We start from the raw sequence: 21,633 nt of genomic DNA on the forward strand, positions 1-21,633 counted from the left end.
TATCCTGAGGGAGAGAGGGAGTTAATGAAGAGTTATAATCAGAGAAGGGACTGTGAACCATTTTGCACAGAACCAGACAGGTGAATCAGCTGTGGTTGTGTGAGTACCAGAATCTGATTGTGTGAACACCAGGTAGGAAGGTAACCAGACGGAGGTAGGAAGGAAGTTAGAATATGCTTCAGTGAGAGCTTCCTAAACTACATTAGTGGTTATGGGGATAGCAAGAGGTGGGTAGATTTGGGAGACATTTCAACACAGAATCATTTCAATGTGGGGAGTAAAGTGCAACAATGAGCAAGGATAACTTCCAGGTTTTTGTCAAGGGCAATGGAATAGATGGTGGTGCTATTCCCTGGGCTGGCCCTGTGGGAGGTTCCCTGTGCAAGTGAGGAGGATTAGCCCTGCCAGCTGCTCACATAGAGTACTAGAAGTTAGCCAGGACTGGATAGGCCTCTGTTGGCAGCTCTGGGGCCTACTCAAGTCTCCCATGGGTGGCTCAGAGCTCCTGGAAGCATCAGGGGAGGGTATGTAGCTCAATGAAAAGAATAGGGTATTTACTGAATTCTTCATAGCTTGCCAGCCTATTCAGATTCTGATGTAACATGTCTCCCTCACCCCTTGCCACCCAACACACATTCGAGATGCTCAATGTCTCAGCTAGACCAACTCCAGATACTGACAAATGATAATAACCACTTTCCATTTTTCTGTGACTTATGACCTCATCTCCATTTTCTCCTTTAAGTGAAATCTTCTGACTCCCATTGACCCATATAAGAGAACTTTTAATGACAGAAATACCTAAAAACATCCTTTGTGATCCAGGCTCCCTCTAGACTCTTTGTCTTCACTCTCCCAGAAACTCTTCACCTTTAAAGACTGCCATTCATTTTTTAATGCACATGATTATGTGTCTCCACTTCCTACAGCCCCTTGATGTCACCCTCTCTTCCCTGCTTTTAGTCAGTTTGGGCTGCTGTAACAAATGACTGTAGACTGGGTGGCTTAATGACTATTTATTTATTTCTCACAGCTCTGGAGGCTGGAAGCCCAGGACTGGGGTGCCAGGATGGTTGGGCTCTGACAAGGACTGTCTTCTAGGTTACAAACTGCCGACGACTCCTTTCTGTGTCCTCACAGAGGGAAAAACAGAGCTCTCTGGGATCCCTTTTACGAAATGTTAATCCCATTCATGATGGTTCCACCCTCAGGACCTAATTACCTTTCAAAGGCCCCACCTCTCAATACCATCACCTTGGGGGGTAGGATTTCAATATAAGAATTTTGCAGGGACACACATACTCAGTATAGACTAAACCCTTCCTCCTGTGACCACTTCCTTTGATTCTCTATCTTCTGATCTCCCTCTCTGTGCCTCTGCCCTCCACTTTTCTTGCTTTTCTTGGACTTCTTTCCTGCCCTACCTGCCATCCTGTTATTCCACAGATATATTGGAAAGTTTGGCAAAGATGTCAGTCAGCTCCTATGACTTTAATCTTGGTTATTAGGGTCACTTAATGTTAAATATGACAGCATAAGGGAAGATGCTTTGTAAATGGTAAATCACCAAATATATGTGAAATGATGATAATAATAACAGGCTTGGGGGGTTTCTGCTTGTTTAAAGCATCAGAGATAATAGTTGAAGAATAATGAGATTTTATCCTTAAGTTCCCCTGAAAATTGAGGATCTACTGTGTTGATCTTTCACAATTCAGATTCTCAATTGAGATGAAATGTTTGTTGGAAGATTCATGTGACGTTTAGTTTGCCACTCCTGCTGTTCTTGTCATTTGTAAGAAAACTTGTTCTGCAGACCATATATGCTTTTGTCTGTTTTTTATTGTTGTCCCTTCTACTTGGAGTTTTTCAATCTATCACACATACATTGAGTATCTTATATTCATTCATTCATTGATTCACTCACTCTGTAATTTATTGAGTCTTACTATGTGGTAGACAATATACCAAATACCAGAGATCTGATGGTGGGCAAATCTGAATAGGATTCATGCCCTCATGAATTTACATCTTAAGTTTGAATGTGGAGAGAAACACAGTAAGATAGTGATACAAATCACTGTTAGTTGCCAGTTTATGCTGAGTGCTATGAAGAAGCCCATAGTGCTATGAGAACAGATAATGGGTAGAGTTGACCTACATTGGGGGAAGACTTCCGCAAGGAAGCCGTACTTCTGCTCAGATCTGGGGGGATGAAGAGGGGTTAATTAAATGAGGCAAGGGGTTTCAGGCAGAGGCAAAGATGTGGGACTGAAAGTGGAGAGTAATAGAGAGTATGTTATAAGCAGCTGGGGATGGGCAGACTGTGTGGGCTCTGTGGGGGTGTTAAGGATTTTGGTTTTGTTTTTAATCTCAAGGATTGGAAATCCTCAGAAAAATTTTAATTGAAATTATGTTAGGTTTGCACAAAGGTAAATAAAAATCTCAGACCTATCCACTATCCTCAAGAAATCTTGGTTTATGGAAGGAACCCAAGGAAGCAAGATATTTTTCTGGGTGAGGAGTGGTCAGAGAAAGCTTCAGAAATGAGGTACTATTTGAGCTGGGTGTTGAAAATAGTTTTCCAGATAATATGAGGTGTGGGAAGGGGTGAGGAAGCAGGGAGAATCAGCACATTTTGGGAAGAAGACATTGCATATGCAAATACCCAGGCCCAGAAGAGTGATACAGATTTGTATAAAGACCAGTCATCTGTTGTGGATGGAACCAGGATGCTTTAGGAATCATTAGGTGTATTTTGCAATATCCCACCTTTCTTTCCTTTTCCGTGTGGTAGCTTTGCACTTTCCACCAGGCTTAGGTTTAGATGTGGCCAATGGAAGTAAGCAGAGGGATGTCTGTTACTTCTGGGTGGAAGATTTAAAAGTTAATTGCCTTCTTTGCTACATTCTCTTTTTCTTTGACCATTTACAATGTTCCAGAGAGTAGATGCTTTCTCAGACTGTGTCCTAATATGAGGCTTACTGTTGACAATGGAGGCCGAGCCACCAGTGATCTGCTAGGGACATAAGGATGAGCAAGAGACAAACCTCTGTTGTAAGCCACTGGGATTTGTGGGCCACTTGCTACTGTACGATAACTTAGTTTATTCTAACTGATATGGGGGCCTTTCAAGAACTGTGAAGGGTCTGAGATTTTATATTGCCTGTAAGCTACCAGCTACCAGCCAGAGTAACATGGATGCTGGCAAAAGACATGAGATTCCTGAGTCAGAGATCAAGGATTTTATTCCTCCCAGAACAACAATCATGAGCTTCATTGTTGCACTGGCTTTCCTTTTTTTTTTTTTTTCCCAAGTCCCACTTGGCAATGTAGAGTGCCCCAGATGGAAGTTACACCTGGTGAGTTTGTGTCACAGATGAGGAAATCCAAGTTTAGGAAACTCCAGTCTTTTATAATGGACTGCAAGCCAATTGCCCAACCTTTGTCCTGGAGGGAGATAATTGTCTTTATTGTACTGAAAAGCAAACAAACTTTCTCTCCATTCGGAGGCAATCTCTACCTCTGTTTTCCAAAGCTGCTCTCTACACATTCTTGAAAAGATACCTGAAACAAAATTTGCTAGTCCTTCTGTTTGTAAGAAGTGCAGAAATGTGAGAGACCTATGGAGATTGCCTCTCGACAGTATCTTTGGGTAAGTGGAGGAAAATTAATTTTGGAAGACATTTGGGACCTGATTAGGAAGGATTTCATACTTTGAACTTTGTCTAGTAGGCAATGCGGAGCCATCAAAAGTTCTCAAATGTGATATTGAGAAGAGAGGATGAATCAAAAAAGGAGAATACTAGAATTAGGAGAAAGTTTAGGATTAACTATGTAGGTTTGGAAATTTTAACATCTGAAGGGAGCTAAAGCCACAGGATTGACCTCTACTTGGATAAATTCTATAACCTTCAAATCTCAGATCAAATAACATCTTATTTAGTAGTTTAAAAGAATTATTTTTTCATTGTACTTTAAATTTAAATTTTAGTTTTACTATTATTATTTTTTAAAGATTTACTTATTTATTTGAGAGAGAGAGAGCGAGAGAACGCAAGTCCGGTAAGGGGCAGAGGGAGAGAGAGAATCTTCAGGTAGACTCCTTGCTGAGCACAGAGCCTGTTGTGGGCTATGATCCCAGGACCCTGAGCCAAAACCAAGAATGGACGCTCAACTGACTGAGCCACCCAGGTACCCCTAAAAGAATTATTTTTATTTATTTATTTTTATTTTTATTTTTTAAAAAGATTTATTTATTTATTTATGACAGACATAGAAAGAGAGAGGGAGAGACACAGGAGGAAGGAGAAGCAGGCTCCATGCCGGGAGCTTGACATGGGACTCGATCCCGGGACTCCAGGATCGCACCCTGGGCCAAAGGCAGGTGCCAAACTCCTGAGCCACCCAGGGAGCCCTATTTATTTATTTTTAAAATGTTATTTAAATTCAATTTGCCAACATATAGTATAACACCCAGTGTTCATTTCATCACGTTCTCTCCTTAATCCCTGTCACCCAGTTACCCTATCCCCCGACCCACCTCCCAAAGAATTATTTTTTAAAAGCAGAAGATTTTTGTCAAAGAAGTTGAGTGCAGATTTCCAACCGATAAGACAGATGCAAGGAGATGTACTTTGGTTAAAGCAATAATGGGAGTTCTAGAGCCCGGTTCCTTGACCCTCTGCTGTCCCAGCAGACACCCAGTGACTTCTCTGGAGCCCATGGGAGCCACAAACCACACTTTTAAACCACTTTTCTTTTCCCAGTTGGTGCAGGCAGGATTAATTGCTCCTTCCTCTCTATTTTCTCAACAGTTTGATCTTATCACGAGAGCAGCATTTCTCACCTTGACACATGTTTGTGGAGAGCATCTGTAGTCCTCATCTCTGTATCTCCCAGTGCCCAGCACAGTGTCCCACAGAACATCCCACTGGCAGGCTCTCAACCAGGGTTTGCTGAATATAATTGGATTGATGTTAAAAACACATTGATGGAACAGAGAAATTAGAACTAAAGTTTTGGGTTAAAGCTTTGCATTTTAAATTTGATTAAATATTATAGACAATTCCTTGAGTTCTAACCCCAGGTAAATAAGAACCAAGGAAATAATGAAATAAAAGGATAACAATTTCTGTAGTAAAACAATTTTAGTTTTGGTTGGTTTTAGTTTGTCTAATGTACCAACAAATGCTTATTCAAGGCACGAAGAGCTTTTTCTTACAAAGGAGACCATAGTCCAAATAAATAACATCCTCCACATTAGACTGAGAAGATTGCCAGACCTGCCCCAAGTTTGTGAGTTCACCTGCGTTTTCAATAGGCAGGAAGGGAAGCCCTGTGTTTACTCTGCTAACATGTGCCAGCAGAATATTTACATCTGAAAAAACTGAATAATTAAAAAAAAGTTGAATAAGTTCTCTCTAGCTTTTATACCTGTGAAGTTCACAGGTGATGTGGTGAGCACAGCAGTCCCTGGAATCTGAGTACTCTGTATTTCACGGGCTCTATAGCTGTTAGTGAACAAATCCATATGACTTTCCGGTAGAATTTCCATTCTACCATGCTCTGGTTCTGTCCTGGCCATGCTCTGTCTGTCAGAAAGAAGGTTGGCCCTGAGTTCAAGTAAGAGGGAGGGAGGGACAAACCCAAGATCCCACTGTGAGGATGGATCCAGGGTTTGCAGGGCTGAAACTTTGACTATTTTTGGAGTAAATTTTGAGTAAAAGAATGCAAAATTAAGAATGAAAAGTGAGGGGATCCCTGGGTGGCGCAGTGGTTTGGCGCCTGCCTTTGGCCCAGGGCGTGATCCTGGAGACCCGGGATCGAATCCCACGTCGGGCTCCCGGTGCATGGAGCCTGCTTCTCCCTCTGCCTGTGTCTCTGCCTCTCTCTCTCTCTGTGACTATCATAAATAAATAAAAATTAAAAAAAAAAAAAAAGAATGAAAAGTGAATATTTGTTTAGAATGAGAATAGAAATCATCAAAATATTTTTAGTAACTCTTGCCTTTATAATTCTATTTAAACATTTATTTTTGCTATATATCCTGTGTTTTCACCTAACAACAGTTTTGTGATATTTTCTACAGAGTAAACAGGAAGATTATTTGGTCTTTTATCTAGCACAGTTAATGAAAGAATTTATTTTTATTACTGATCACTTAGAAAAATTTCTTCCAGCTTCACAACTTGTGATTAGTAAAGCCAAGAAAATGTTTAGCATTGCTGAAATTGGCAAATCACTATCATGTTTCTTTCATATAGGAGCTGGAAGATTTCAGGGCATTTGAGATTTTCTTGTAAGTTTCCATCTTAGATACTCTTTGAATTGATCACATCCATGTCCTCATTTTTCTGGTACATTATTAATTTTATGTCATCATCATCCATGCCAGTATCCTGTGTCAAATCAGCAAGAAATTTAAATGTATTCTCAGTATATTCCTATGATTCACTTTTCCTCATTAATTGGATTATCAAATGATCCAAGAGCTTATTACTTATCATTACTTCTACTTGAATGTACCCCTTCTCTTCCTCTTAGTGAATTATTGCCTTTTATATGATCTCATTTTATTTATTTTTTTGTTACAATTGCTTGCTTATTGATGTTAGGGTAATATCTGTTGATTTTATTATTCATCTTTATTGTTTTTATTTTACATTTCATTATTGTTTTAATCTGAATACTCTCATAGCTCTTTAATAAATAGACATTAAACTTTAATCATAAGGCTATAATTTCTCATTTGTTTTATTGCATCATTACAAAACTTCTTGGATGTTGGAGACAGACAGGAAACAAGTTGGATTATGATCTTAACCCAGCACCCAGAATGAGCCAGCATGGACCTTGGGAGGGTGAGGTGGGAGTTTGGTGGATGTTACTTGTGAACATAAAGACTTAATGCAGGTGGGGGCAGTTAATTTGGGTTGGAATTGCTGCTAACTTGTCAAAGCAACCCAGGGAAAGGGAACATTAGGATGGGAAACCGAGATGAGGATGTCAGAACAGAAGCAAGGTAGATTCTCCTTAAAGAGTAACAAGGATGCTTTGAACAAGAGGCAAATACTATGGAAAAGGCTGGCCATTCAGGAAGCCATGAGGGAATACTAGAGGCTGAAGGTAGATGGTTAGGCTGGAGTATATTCAGAATGGGAGCAGGACCAGGATTCCAACAGCAGTTGCAAGTGGGCCTGACAGCATTGCAGTCAGTGTAGTCTTGTAGTCAGCATCAGGCTGGTGAGGTTCTTCTTTGGGAGCCCCAGGTAAGAGAAAAGTCCTCCCTTCTTCATGAGGCCATGAGTCATGTGGAATCTTAGATTCTTCCCTGAGCCCTAATGGGCTGGATTTTTCTTTCTTTTTTTCTTTTCTTTTCTTTTCTTTTTTCTTTTCTTTCCTTTCCTTTCCTTTCCTTTCCTTTCCTTTCCTTTCCTTTCCTTTCCTTTCCTTTCTTTTCTTTCTTTTCTTTTCCTTTCCTTTCCTTTCCTTTCCTTTCCTTTCCTTTCCTTTCCTTTCCTTTCCTTTCCTTTCCTTTCCTTTCCTTTCCTTTCCTTTCCTTTTCCTTTCCTTTCCTTTCCTTTCCTTTTCTTTTCTTTTTTTCTTTTCTTTTCTTTTCCTTTCTTCTTTTCTTTTCTCTTTCTTTTCTCTCTCTTTCTTTCTTGCTTTTTAAGATATTATTTATTTATTCATGGGAGATACAAAGAGACAGGGACATTGACAGAGGGAGAAGCAGCTTCCTGTACAGAGTCCAATGTGAGACTCGATCCCAGGACCCTGGGACCATGACTTGAGCCAAAGACAGATGCTCAACCACTGAGTCACCCAGGTGCCTCTCTTTTTCTTTGTTTTTAAAATATTTTTTAAATTTATTTATTTGAGCAGGGGGGTGGGTAGTGGGGGGTGAGAGAAGATGAGCAGAAGGGGAGGGAGAGGATACCTAGGAGACTCCATGCTAAGGGCAGAGCCTGACATGGAGCTCTATCTCACCACCCTGAAACCCTGCCTGACCTGACTAGAAACCAAGAGTTAGCCGCTTAACCATCTGAGCCATCCAGGTACCCCTGGGCTGGGGTTTTCTAAACCAGATTGAAATACTTTGGAAAGAAGCAACAGTGTATAATTGACCAAGACTATTGGAGTCAGAAAGATGTGGGTTTGAATCCTGGCCATGTAACCTCTTAACTCCCCCTCTGCAAAAATGGGAGTAATAGTACACATTTTGGGGGTAGATATTAGATAAACCTTATAAAATAATATCATGGTAAGCATAATAAATTCCATAGTTGAATAATCTAGAATATATGTGATTGTTAAAAATGTTATAGTTTTTTTTAAAAAAGAATTTATTTATTTATTTGTGAGAAAGAGTACAAGCAAGGTGGGGAGGGCCTGAGTAGGGAGCCCAACTTGGGGCTCGATCCCAGGATGCCAGGACCACAACCTGAGCTGAAGACAGGTATTTAACCAATTGAGCCACCCAGGTGCCCCTAAAAATGTTACAATTTTTAAAAATAGGATATATCTTAATACTTTTGCTGTATTTTCATTAAATTAATTATTATTTCCTAAATGAAAAGAATGACAGAAGATTGACTTATCTCAGATAGGTCTTAGAATTCTGAATTTCTGCCTTGGCCTATTTGCTTGTACTGTCAATGCTGTTACACACAGAGACACGCACGCGCACACACACACTTTAGTGGACATCATTAAAAAGTAGAGCCAGAGTCCTTGACCTAATTCTAGAGTTTAAGAAAATAACTAAGTTCTGATTCCCTCAACTTTAAAAAATTTTTTTAAACAAGTAGACCTATGTTACTGATGCGATGATTCCTGATTTTGGAAAGGAGTCTGTTTTAGTTATTGGTGTGTTGCTGCTCATCAGCTCTAATTTCTCAGATTTTTTTGTTAATTGCTTTATTTTCTTTTATGCCATTATTTGGATTTATTCTTTTCATGTGCTCTCATGTAATGTAATCACATATTCAGCTGCAAGACATCAAGTGCTCCATCCTCTCATGAGGGAGAGGTGAGTTGACTCCTCCAGAGCATGTTCTCCTGTAATTAAAGCCAGTAAGTTGCATTGGGACCCTTTTGTCCTCTTATGCATCCTCACCTGCCACCTTTCCAGTGTGTGTGAGATTTAAGTTCTGTTTGTGATAGTCTTATCTTGAGAAAGTATGGAAAAAGGAGCATAAGTATCTGTTTGGGAGATTAGACCAAGTTACATAGACCAGGAATTTTTCCACAGAATATTATTAGACTTTAGCCCTTGGAGAAAGGTGAAGGAAAAGCCATCCTGATCATGTCTCTCATAGATAAGAAGTCCAGTTTGGTTTTGAAATCAGTGGTGACTCATTTAGCAGTTATTTTGTCCTACTTATAGAGACCTGGCTCCACCAAAAATTCTCTTCCTGGAGGCACAGGAACTTCAGTATAAGAAATGAGTGTATCCAATAACAATTAGTTCTCAATGCCTGTGTTTGGATCCTATGAAGGAGCCAGCCGATGAAAGGTCAGTCCCTTTTCTGATATCATGATCATGGAGAGCGGGACCCTCCAGAGGTTGGCCATCTCCTAGCCAACATGATGGTGTGAAACCGTCCTGAGAATTGTGAGCCCTGGGTAGAGTGAATGCTTTGGTGCCCGTCTTATTTGGTTGGATGATACTTTAAGACCCAACCTGATATTTATAAACTCTTCCATAAAAAGAAGGCAAGCAAAATAAAGAAAGAGAGAGAAAGAAAGGAAGAAGAAAGAAAGGAAACAGTGGCCTGTTAGTGGCCAAGTCATAACTTCAGATGGGTCATTAGCATCTTTCATGCTTCATGTATCCTGATCAAGGAATACTAGATTAGAAGAACATTTTGCATTGTGTCCTGAGTTGAAGAGTATGATAATACCTTTTCTATATTTTCTCTTTTTTATTTGCAACCCTGAATATCCTGTCTTTTTTAAGTGGCTGGTGCAGACTGGCCAATTTAATTAAACCACACAGGAGGACTAGGGAGGATTTGGATAAGCCATTGTACAATGGTGTGTCATTGTCACCATGGGGGCCATATGAGAATGTGGATGACTCATAGCAAAACTCTGTGTATGACCGGGAAGAACAAACTTCCTGCCAATGATGGATTGACTGAATACTCTCTGAATATTGAGAGATGCATTATAATTAATAAGGACAAAATTAAAATGACAGTAAACAACACATTTGACTTCCCACCAAGATTTCTTGTCCAGGAAAATAATATCTCTTACAGAGGGCAAACCAGACTGGAAGGAGCCCCTTCCCCAAGTGAGAATGTAACACCTTCCTCAGGGATGTGAATAGTAAGCAGTTTATGGAAATTTTAAATGGAAAAAAGAAACACGTGGCTGTCCTCATATGGACCCATGGCTTTTTGCCATCTCATGTCTTATCAGCGATGCTTCTATTGCAAGTGATAAAAACAATCCGACCCTAAAGGGTGTAAGCAAAAAGAATTTATTACTGATACAACAGTCCCAGTCTCCAGGGACTACTTGTTACCACATTGCTGTCATCACACTCCCATTCTCTCTGTGCACACCCTGGCTCTGCTTGCCTTCATCAGGCTCCATTCTCAGAGGCTTTCCCTTTGGGGTTGTCATGACTACAAAGCTCCAGGCCTCACTTCTTCCCCCCTTCAACCTTGGGGAGAAAAGACATCAGGTCACTTTCCCAGAAGTCTCAGCAAAAGTCCCATTTCATTTCATTGCCATTGTATCATATGCTCATTGTGGCCAGAGAATAGAATGCTTTGATTGAAGGAGAGGTGGGTCCTCTGACAAAAAGTTGGGACTTTTGGCAGAAGAAGGGAGAATGAATGTTAAGGATGCAAATCACAGTTGTCTATTTGTGAACTCAGAGCCACCAGTTCTAGGCCTTTGTTGTTCTTGGAGATCCTCTGACTTTCTTATCTGGGATAAGTTCAGAACACGTAGGGTAGAAGAGGATGCACGGGCTCTTTCCTGAAGGCTGGTTGGCAGCTGGGCTAATCCAAACTCCTGCTCTTCCCTTCAGCTGACACTGCCTAGAAAAGAAGTTTAGTATGAGCAGCAATTTTATAATGTGCTACATTAAAAAAAGAGATTTTATTTATTTATTTGGGAGAGAAAGAGAGAAATTATCGGGGGGGGGGGCGTGAAGGAGAAGTAGACTCCCCACTGAGTGGGGAGCCTGACGTGGGGCCTGATCCCAGGACTCTGGGATCATGACCTGAGCTGAAGGCCAATGCTTAACTGACTGAGCCACCTAGGTGCTCCTCCTGTAATGTGCTTCTGATACATGGGGAGAAGTATGGGTGCAAGGGTTTTCCGGAACTAACAAGCATATAAGAAAAATTGGTTTTAAATGATCTTTCTCTCCCAGCGGGTGCTTAGTGACTCATCAGAGGCTCCCATTTTAGCATCTAACCATTCCTAGACCAGTAAAGTTCTATGCTTTTTCTTTCCTTCAAATCCCTATCCCCAGATGAAAGGCATAGGAGCCACAATATAGTGAATGATTTTATCAAGCAGGAATCTGGCAGTGGTTCTGCTTCCTGGTTGGCTAATAAAAAAGTCTTGGGCCATTTAATTTGGTGATTACTCCAAAGCAGAGGAAAGTGATTTTTGCTCCCTATTCCTGGGAAAGAAACAGAACAATATCGCTGCTTTCCCTGAGTGTTCTGTAGTTTTGAGAGAGGCTTGACCACTTTTAGGCCCACATATATATATTTTTTTCCCACACAAACACTGAGCAGACTTCAACTAGAATTTCTTTTGATTTCTTATCTCTTCGTTAGATTCTTGATGCCAAGTTCCACTTTATGGCAGCTATAAAGACCTTTCTAACTAATGGGCATATGGCAGTTGTTGGCATCTTTAGAAGTGCTACAGGGAAGCACAATAGGCAAACACAGGACACTTTAAATCCTTATCAATTGTACAGCTGTTTGATCCAATGAACGATGGTGGTGCAACCAAGGGGACTGGTGCTAGAAAGGGAGGAGCTAAGATCTTATCTGAATGGTTCTCAAATCTCCATCCCATGTTCACTTTTGGGAACATCCCTTCTTTCTTGCCAAGTATTGACAACTCCTTCTCAGAAAACCGTAACACAGCCTTCCTGGAATTATCAGGCTGTGTGTGATCACATGACTTAGACAGAGATGCTATGTCCAGTGAGCCTCATGATGGAATGACTAGACCATCACTTTTTTTCAAGAAATAAAAGCATAAAAATATCATCTATCAAAAGATCAGCCTGACAATCAGGCTACCTGAGGAAACTTATTAGCCATAAATCATCCCAGAAAAAGATCATTTCATTCTATCACTAATCTTGAGTTTCCATTGCTCCAGAGAGGTAAGAATGCATGGTGCATATTCTTCAGTTTTTAAAATCGTCTATTAAATTCCATTTCCAAAATGAGAAAATTCACACATGTTCTCTATAACTAGTAAAATAATATAAAGAAGGAAAAAAATAAGCATCTCTTTCAATGTCTTTGCATTTATACCTCTGCTCCTCTCAGTAACCGATGATGACCTGCTGTGTAGCTTTTTACAACTTCCCCAAGTTAACACAGGAATATGCTATTCTGACTTTTAAAAATTAAGGATCACACTGTATACCATTCTATGCAACTTGTTTTTCTCACATAATAATTTGCTATGGATATCCCTCCAGATCTAAATAGCCAAGCCACATTTTTTAACAGCTTCATAGTAGTCCACAGTATAAATCTACCAACACTTACTCAATCTCTATTTGATGGATATTCAGGAAGTTTCAAGATTTTCACCTGTAGAAATAATGCTGAAATAAGTATTCTTTTAAGTAGCCCATTATAAACTAGTATTCATCTTCCCCACCTTCACAGGCCCTATTCCTAGAGTGGGGGTTGCTGGGTCAAAGGTTACAAGTATGCAAATTTTTAAAAGCTATGGCTAGGGGCTCCTGGGTGGTTCAGTCGGTAGAGCATATGATTTTGGCTCAGATCATAATCTCGGAGTCCTGGGATCCAATCCCGAGTCTGCCTCCACAGTGGGGAGTCTGCTTTTCCCTCTGCTCATGCTCTCTCTCTCTCAAATAAATAAACAAAATCTTTATTTTTTCATTTTTTCCCTAAGATTTTATTTATTTATTCATGAGAGACACACAGAGAGAGGCAGAGACATAGGCAGAGAGAGGAGCAGGCTCCCCAATGGGGAGCCTGATTTGGGGCTCGATCCCAGGATCCCAGGAACATAACCTGAGCCAAAGGCAGATACTCAACCACTGTGCCACCCAGGCATCCCTAAATAAAAGCTTTAAAAATAAATAAATAAAAGCTATGGCCAGCTTGCTTTCTAAAAAATGTAGCAATTCCCATTCCAATGGCAATGTGTGAGTGCTTGCTAGCACAGAATATTATAGGTTTTTAATTAAGAAATTAAAAAAATTATCAATCTGAAGGGTGGGAAAAAATGGCATCTCCTTATTACTTGATTTTGCGTTTCCCTTCCTACCAGTGAGGATAAGCATCTTTTCATGTTTATTGGCCATTTGGACTTCCTCTTGTGGGCATTGCCTGTTCTATTGTATTGAGTTGAATATGAATCATTACGGTGTTGCAGATATTTTTCCCAGCTGCCATTTTTCTTCTTATTCACCTTTATTTTGTTTTTAATTTTGTTCCAATTTTATTGAGGAATGATTGATATACTTCACTGTATAAGTTTAAGACATACAACATGATAATTTGATTTACATATATTGTGAAATGTTTGCCCAATTGTTCAGCTAATATCCATCTTCTCATGTATATGCAATAAAAAGAAAATAGAAAAAAGGAAAAACATGTTATCCTTGTGATTAGAACCTATAGGATCTGGCTATTATTTGACTTTGATTTTGTTTACCTTTGTCCTTTGTCAAAAGATATTTTTTATGTCCTAAGTTTATCTCTCTTAAACATTTAAAAACTACCCATGCAATACTAGTTTTTGTAGGGGAAATCCTTAGACATACTAAACCAAAAGAAGAAAATAAAAATCACCCATTGACACACCACTCACAGATAACCACCCATGGATCACTATATTTTGAGGGATCTACCTCTTGACTGTCTTCTATGTCCAACTCACTCCTAGATTTAAAAAATCACCACTGAGAGAGAGGACTCTGAATGGATATAGTGATCAGAAGAGAAAGGGAAATGCAAATATGGGATTCATTTCATAGTTGTATAACACATTTAGGAAGACACATATAGGGGCACCTGAGTGGCTCAGTTGGTTAAGTGTCTAACTTTGGCTCGCGTCATGGTCCCAGGGTCCTGGGATCGAGCCCTACATTAGGCTCCCTGCTCAGTAGACTCTGCTTCTCCCTCTCCCTCTGCCCCCAGCTCATGCTTGCTCTCTCTAGTGCTCTCTCTCTCTCTCTCTCAAACAAACAAAATCTTAAAAAAAAAAGAAAAAAAAAAAGGAAGACATGTATAACAGATGAGGGTGTGAGGGTTGGTACCAATCAGAGGGAACGTTAATTATTCATATTGTCACACCACTGGAGTGGGGGCAGGGTTGATCTAGTCTAGCTGAACTGGGTCTGGGCTGTGCTGTGGTTTTAGTTAGATTCAAGTCACCTTTTCCTCCAGGATTAGAGCAAAAGCAGGACTTTCCTTTCAGAAGTGCTCAGTTTTGGAACACTGGTAGATTCCCATTTCCTTATAGTCTATAATATATAAAATATATATAAAAGCTACCAGCTTTGTGTATGTCTGGGAATCTTCCTTGCTGTCTATTGCTTTGGCTTTCAGTTCCTCAGGAGATCTCTCTTCACCTGGCTTCACTGCCCTGGACAGTGCCCTTGGTGAAGACTCAGTATTTCTCAGGGATTCCTCGGGTCTCCTGTACTTCCCTCAGTCTTCAGAAAGGCCAGTGAAGTCCAGTTGGTAAAGGCTCCCGTGCCTCAGAGGTATTGCTTTCTTTTTCTCCTGTTGTCTCCAGCCTTGAGAAAAGTCTGCCTTGCAGTCAGTGAAGGCCTGTGGAACTTGAGAGGAATTCCTTCCAGCTCTCCAACTGACCTCCAACTTTAGGAGCACATGGCCTTCAGAGCACTTGGTGAGTCTGAGTGTTCCTTGGATGCATTCCCTCAGCTCTCTAGCCCTGCTCTCAGCCTTTAGCAGGCTGCTGCTTTGCCCTTGAAAAGGCTCAGTGCCTTTTCCTGGGGTAGGAAGTGGGGCTGATGCGTGGATCTCTCTTAGGTCTCTTGCCTTGCCCCTAGCTTTTTGCTGACTATCCCCCTCCACTCAGTGAAGGCCTGTGGAGAAGGTAAGTCACCTTGCTCTGTGACTGGAACTTGGTATTCTCATCGGTCAAGTTAGCTCACAAATAGCTAAAAGTTTATAAAAAGTTTGAGAGAGAGTGATGGCAGAGTCCTCCTCTTTACTGTGCCAGCAATGAAAGAAGCCATAGTCTCTTGTTTCCTAGGAAGTGTTTATCACTTTCTGGAATTTACTTTGTTTAGATTTGTGTCCTCAGCTCTCTGATGAGTTTGAAAGCTATCATTAGTGGTTTCTCTAGCTTGTTCTCAGTATTAGTGGAGAATGATGATCTCTTGTGACTTTTTTGCATTTTAAATGGGGGCATAATACTTGGGAATATTTTGAAATATGGAGCTACTGTAACCTGCTAATTAGCCTCTTCCAAATACGTTTGCCATTTTTGTGGTTTTGCAATAGAAGTTTAATTTTAACCCGAAATACCAAATGACTGACATTAAATCAGGAAATGGCACATGGAAGCTGAAATTCCAGTCTTTGGAGGGCCCATCACCTCTACCATGAAGATGAGGAGTCTTCTAAGCTGGTATTTGTCTTGGCCTTATTGGCGTACTCAGCAATGTGGTTTTCCTGCTGCTCACCTTCTCAGTGGCCTCTGTGTGAACACCTCTACAGGTCTTCCAGGATCTGTTGAGTGGCTTACTCTAGCTGAGGGCTACGTTATTGACTCATTAAGTAATTTTGAAATCAGCCATTAGATCACAAAACTTAGATGGGAGGAGAAGAGGAAAAATACCATATCCTCTTTTGCAACATATCTATGCTTTCCTCATGTATGCTGGCACCGCTTCCATTTTTTTCTTGGTGTTAGGTTTGTTGTTATTGTTGTTTTTACTAGGCAAGAGGGTCAGCTCTTAGAAGCTCTTTCCAGTTAAGCCATAGATACCGTCTGAGAAAGAGTGTCATACTGTATTATCTCTCTCCCCACCCTTAGCAAGGTAGCAAATGCTGGGAAAGTTATCAGCTTGCAATGTTGTGTTTAGTTACATTATATTCTGCTTCAGTAACAAATCTACTTAGATAAGGTTGAGGACCAAGCCATAGATCCTCAGTTAAGACTAGATTTGACTACGTGTGACAAAAAATCCCCAAACAAACCAGGATAATAGTGGTTTATACATGACAGCAGGTCATTTCTCTTTCTGACATAAAAGTCTTAGTCCAGAACATTTCTTCATGTCAGGGACCCAGAATCTCTCTACCTTATTGCTCAGCTATGTGAGACCTTGGGCTCATAGTTCAAGGTGGTGTCACCCATGTTCTAGGAAACAAAAATAGAAGAAATGTAAAGAACCTGGGGAAAGAATGCAGATATGCTATCTCTTAGAGCAGGTGTTCAAAGGCTGTCCAACGCATTCCTACTCAATTCATTAACAAGAATGTTTTCATATGGTAACAGTTGCACACGTGGCCAAGAAACATAGCCTTTATTATAGGCAGCTATTTGTCCAGCTACAAGTCAGGGGTGTTTTGCCATAGAGGAAGAGGAGAATGTATTTTGGGAGTCAACTAGCAGTCTTGGTGGCCAATTAGCTTTCTGAGGAAGAACCTTATAGAGTTCCAGGGTAGTCCTGGTCTTGAAACTATTTCTTGGAGGAGAACACTGAATATGTCAGTAACCTCTATTCCAATAACTGTCCCCCTTCCCTGTTAACTACATGGGTCTATAGAACCAGAGCAGTAAAATATTCAGAGAAGAGCATCCAAGATAACAAAAGTACTAAAAAGTTGTGCCACTTATGGAACAGCTGAAGGTACTGAGCATCTTTAGCTTAGAGGAAGGAAGAGCTGGCAATGACACAGGATTTTCACATATTTGAAGTGTTGTCTTATGAAGGGTCTGGATAGACCTGGAGTAGCAGTCTAGCCAGTGAGTACCTGTTATAAGTAGAGTAATATGAGTTCAATATACAGAAGGAAATTCTAATCATAAGAGGTGTCTCGGAAGGTGGTGGGCACACATTTACTGTCATCTGCCTACCACTGCTAGTTGCTGAGGAGAAAATAGTCAGCAAAGAAGGTTTGATTCTTGCCCTGATGACACCTGCAATCTAATGAGGAAGACAGAAATTGATCAGATAATCATACCTGTATGACCTGTAAGTCATAAAGGCTCTTAGGCTATTGGCTCTGAGAGAAGCAAGGGACAGTCAATCATTTGTAGACTTCATATAGAGAGGATTTGTGCTTGTGTAGAGTCTAAACTAAATGACTCGTGGTCTCTTCTGGTTCCTTCCCAGAAATGTGCTTTAGATAGTTACACCTTGAGAAGAATGGGAGAGATTTGCCTTGAAGGACCAAGTGAATTCCAGATTTGTGGGACTGCCAAAATGGACTTTCTAAAGTTCCACACTAGGTCACCATAACGAAGCCAGATTGTGCTAATCTTTTGATAGAGCAGGTTGGTCGAACACATGTAAATTGAATGAGTTGAGAACTCGAAGACTTGAAATAGTGAGTTTTAGAGAAATAAAGACCCTGTAAAATCTGTAAAATTTCTGAAAAGTTTCTGAAAATCCTGATAAGTTTTCCCACTGAGGACTTAAAAAAAAAACATAAAAAAAAAAAAAAAACAAACAAAAAAAACTCCCAACTCCCTTTGCCCAAGAAAACAACCGGGAAAGAAATCATACAACTCTTTTTCAGCTCTCCCAATGTCTAAATATATCAATATACAAAACATGATAATTTTATGAGTGAAACAAGTTATACATAATGCATTTCTATGTTCCTAAACGAACAGCATGACTTTATATCTGTAAAGGGCACTAAAAATAAGCTTTGCATATATTTCATTCCCCTGCCCCCAAATTTTCTTTGAAGAAAAAAAAATTTTTTTTTGTTCCTCCATGGCTTAAGTTTTCTAAAAAATCATGCATCTAGCCTGTTCTTTTGTTCTTGCTGTCTTGTAGCATGTGTTCTATTCCTGTAAAGTTTATCATATGAAATTAACTGTTCTTTTAGCCTAACTGATATATAAGATTTAACTCTGTATAAGGCCTCACATTTACCTGTTAGGGTGTCTAGAGGGCAAAGGATTGGGGGCGATTGTTCTGTCAAAGGTGCTAGCCAAGGTGGGCTGCTTCATTTCTTCCCAGCTTTAGTTTCCATGGGGGCCTGCCAGGCACACTGACATGCAGTAAGTTTATCCAAAGGACTCAAGAGCCATACAGCTAGAGAGTAATTTGTCTTCTTGACATCCCTGGGAGGCATTCAGGCAAAAAAAGGCTGTTACTACTGGCGGGGATTGGCAAGAGGATCAGCTTGGAGTCTGGACAGAGTGGTTGAGGGGCAAGGGTCTTAGGCTTTGCCATCCACTCTGCTGGGCAATGGACAGACAGGTCACTCACTATCTCTGAGGCCTCGATTTGCTCACTGAAGGATGAGGGTAGTGCACAAAATCTCCATGGTCCTCTTGGTTCTACCATCCCAAGAATCTTTTATCCTGACCTCACATTCCAAAGTAAGAAGGTCAGGGGTTTGATCTAAGGTAATAAAATAGATTAATGGGAGCATTGTGCCTCCTTGGTTCTGAATGGCACCACAGTCTTTTGGATAGACATGTTTATCCAGGTAAATATGCTGGACAATCTTGGTTTACCATGGGATGGAGTGAAAATAAATCTGGGGAAAAGCAGCGTTGAGGGAAGAGCAAGTTCTTCCAGTGCCAAAAGGATTCTGTGTCATAGCAGTAAGCACCTTCCATGCCTACTTTAGGCTGTGTCACCTTGATATCTTTTGGGGAGTAGAGTTGGAGAAGGAATGATCCCTCAGTGTCTGGTGCTGTTTTGTTGGCTTATTTCCTCCAAAAGCCTTCCCCTTGAATCCCTGGCTTAGTTTGTAATCAGCCAGCTTGCTCCTGGCTTTGAGCTATTCCTGACCAATGTAATAATGCCTGGGCTACTCTCCCCACTATGGTGATGGAAATGGGCTGAGTTGCTGGGTGACACTTTTGTCCTAGTGGTACAAGAGTCCTTGGGGCTCCTTTGCCCTTCCAGAAATGACTTCAAGGGCAGGATTGCCAAGAGGCTGCCAGGGAGTCTGGCCTTGTTTTGTCTCCAGGCTGGTTGGCAAACCCGAGAGGCTGAGATGAATTTGAATTTAGGAGTGCTTAATGCTGATTTAAAACTTAAGCTGTGTTCTTGGAACTAACCTGCATCTATAAACTTTTGAGTGGATTGCAATCAATATGTAAAATGAACATACGTGCTCTTTCAAAAATGACTAATCTCCACTCAACCACACTATTTCCTTTCTTGCTGCCCACATTGTAACACCACAAGGGTGGTTCTATTTATTGTCAATAAAGGCACTTCTTAGATTTCTTAGATCTGAAAATGAAAAGAAATGCTTTAGTTTGTATATGAGGTGATGTGGGTTTTTATGCATGTAGAAAGTAATTTTGAAAAATTGGAAATAACCTAAACTTCCATCAAAGAAGCACTGATAATTTATGGTAATTCATAAATGAAATACCAGGCAACATAGAAAATGATTACATAGATATTCTGTTGATACACTTTGTTGATAGACTACACTGATATGTCAAATAAGAAGGTTAAAACTATGTGTAAGAGGTGATCTTATTTTTGCAAAAAAAAAAGGTGTGTATGTAAATGTATAGTATATGTGCATAGTATATATGGTGTCTGCTTCTATACTGTAAGCATTGAGAAAAGTCTGGAAGAGAGGACTCACCTAGGCATCTGTAGTAAAGGGACAAGAAGAAGAACTTCCAGTGTCCATGTGGCCAGGATCCAGGGCCTTAATGTTTTCACTGCATTGTTTAGGTATTGTCACCTTGATTTCTGGTGCTCTGAAGTTGCCTAGTCTAAAATATTTGAACAGGGATCCCTGGGTGGCGCAGCGGTTTGGCGCCTGCCTTTGGCCCAGGGCGCGATCCTGGAGACCCGGGATCGAATCCCACGTCAGGCTCCCGGTGCATGGAGCCTGCTTCTCCCTCTGCCTATGTCTCTGCCTCTCTCTCTCTCTGTGTGACTATCATAAATAAATAAAAATTAAAAAAAAAATAAAATAAAATATTTGAACAGTGTGGCCTACTATGACTGATGGAAATATGGGTGGTTGTGTTTTCTGCTCACCAGATTAAATTTTTTCCATAATGAGCATTTATTACCTCTGTGATAAAATAGTAAAAATAAAAAAAAGGGATTCAGGTGAACATTCTTTGTTGGGATGTTTTGGTTGAAAGTAATTGGAGTATTAATTTCTAGTCCAAATCACTGAATCAACTTCCTCCCCTTACTCCTTTTTGGCTCTAAGTCCTGCATACTCCATTATTTTGCGTAATCATATCCCTTTCCAAGTAATGGAGATGTCTTGACACACGGAAGAATGGGCCTTCCAAAAGAAAAGTTGTTCCTGTTCCATTTGGGTGGATAATACTGACCTGTAGGGCACAAACATTGTCTGGGAAGCCAGAGGAGAAAACCAGAAGTAGCCAGAGAAAGAAGAATGGGTTGATACATGGAGGTTAAATCATCACAGTGGAAAATTGAATTATTGTTCTCACTCCTCCACAGCATTCAGAGATGATTGATTAATCATCAGCACCCTTGCTGTGGGCTTCATGGTTGATTCCTGCCCGTAAACTTTGGGTTTGGCCGAAGAGATTATTAACGGATGGGACTTGCCAGAAGCTTGAAAAAAGCCTGTGCATTCAGGCTGCTCTGTTTATATATCAATAATCTACCACTAGAAGGACTTCCTCCAGGTAGCTGGTGCCCAGTCAGCTGGGGCCCCAAAATAAACCTACATGCCTATAGCTGTATCCACAGTCTGGAGCCAAGGATAGCTGAAATGCAGCCTGAAGTGGAGCTCCCCAGCCTCGCCTCACCTAGCCTAGATCAGCTGAATCACAGTCAGTCTTGCAGATTTGTGAGTACGAGACTAAATCCTTGTTGTTCTGAGCCACTGAGTTTTGGGGGTGGTTTATTATGTAGCCTTATTGAGGTAAGAGCTGACTGGTATACCGGTCTAACTCTGCTAAACAGACTCTCCTGAGTCCCTACTGGCTGAAAGCGGAATTCTGGCTGCTTCTGCATAATAGGTATGCAAGAACCATCCAGAGATGTTATGATGAGAACCTGGGAAGGAAAATAATACAGTCAACGTGACTTCCCATCCTTCCTAACCAACTGCCACTAATTTTTCATCCAGGGCAAATGTAGCTTTCCTTACTTGGTTACAAATGCATTCCAGCATCATCTGAGCTCTTCAAATTGAGGGTTACATTGCTAACATTCTAGCTCTAAGTCCACAGTAATTCAGTTTGCTG

General features: G+C 40.6%; 1 long non-coding RNA gene across 10 annotated transcripts in view; it reads left to right on the forward strand.

Annotated features, from left to right (window-relative positions):
- The window catches only part of LOC144297220 (uncharacterized), a 67,192-nt gene that overhangs the window by 20,922 nt on the left and 24,637 nt on the right, over positions 1 to 21,633 (forward strand). For 6 of the 10 annotated variants that reach the window (XR_013364297.1, XR_013364296.1, XR_013364303.1 and 3 more), the window contains one exon: positions 15,001 to 15,114. This is a non-coding gene — a long non-coding RNA (uncharacterized LOC144297220). Of the gene's footprint in view, positions 1 to 3,509; positions 3,656 to 14,557; positions 14,703 to 15,000; positions 15,115 to 21,633 lie in introns of those variants that run through there. The other 4 variants (XR_013364295.1, XR_013364298.1, XR_013364299.1 and 1 more) reach the window with 2 other exon arrangements.

Source organism: Canis aureus, chromosome 25, assembly GCF_053574225.1.
Source record: "Canis aureus isolate CA01 chromosome 25, VMU_Caureus_v.1.0, whole genome shotgun sequence".
Taxonomy (NCBI): Eukaryota; Metazoa; Chordata; class Mammalia; order Carnivora; family Canidae; genus Canis; species Canis aureus.